Raw genomic sequence first — 1055 nt, 5'->3', positions numbered from 1 at the left:
ACTCTTTCCTGCGTTTTAGTGCCACTGGCTTCAAGCAGGATGTTGTGTAATTTTGGCCCACACCTTCTGCTAAATACAGGAAATAATTAAACCAATACACATCAGCATCCTGCTCTCATCAGGAGTACTGAGAGAGATACAGATACTTAGCCTTAAAACTCTGCAGACACACATCAGGCTGCAGCTACAGGAACTCTCTCCATCAAAAAACCTTTTGGTGGTATTGTCTAAGCAGTGAGACTGTCTGATGCTGCCGTAGGTTTGGACTGAAACTAGTAGTACCAGTCATGTTGCATTAGACGAGATGAAGCCTTCACATCCATATGGTTTCACTTCAGTTAGTGCTCCAACACAGGAACAGCAGAAGGTGTCGACTTTTCAGGAGGGAAAGAAAGCATCATGCAGACTTTCTCCAGAGGTGCTGGAAAGGTTCCGTAAATCCAGGGATGGTCAGGTTTTAGTTTGAAAGCTGAGGGTGCTTCCCATGTTGTCTAACTCCACTCATTTTCTAGAATTTGACAAGCTGTGAGCAGATTGGTGCTGGTTAGCTGTTTGTGAAGAGGCCTAATCAGCAAGCTAATGAGTTAGATGGTGTGTGATGAATCTTTGGTGGCTGTATTTTTATCTAAAATGTCCTTTAAAGATACTGTTCTTGATAGTGCCCCAGATCCTGGCTTTTCCTCCCAGATGTTGTTTTGAAAGTCAACTTTGAACTGTTTTCTTTTAAAACAGTGACATTTTAGGGTTTGGGAGTGTAGGGAGTGCACTTTCAGACTGATCATGTCAACAATTCGTTGTGTAATTTAGGGTAATAATAGCACATGTAAACATTGCATTTGGCTGGACATCTTGTAGAAGTCATTTAAAACCTCCGTGTGTGTCTGTTGCTCAGGCTTATTTAGTGTTAACTTGTGCCCATAAATACATTTCTCAGTTGGGTTAGTGATGGTACAAAGAAAAAAGGAAAGCAGCTGTGAGATGAGAACATTTACCAAGATAAATATATGCACAAATGCAATCCAATCATTCATTTTTATTAGCAATCAACTCATCAG

The sequence above is a fragment of the Monopterus albus genome, unplaced genomic scaffold, assembly GCF_001952655.1.
Source record: "Monopterus albus unplaced genomic scaffold, M_albus_1.0 scaffold21.1, whole genome shotgun sequence".
NCBI lineage: Eukaryota > Metazoa > Chordata > Actinopteri > Synbranchiformes > Synbranchidae > Monopterus > Monopterus albus.
Note: the sequence above shows the minus strand (reverse complement) of the source record.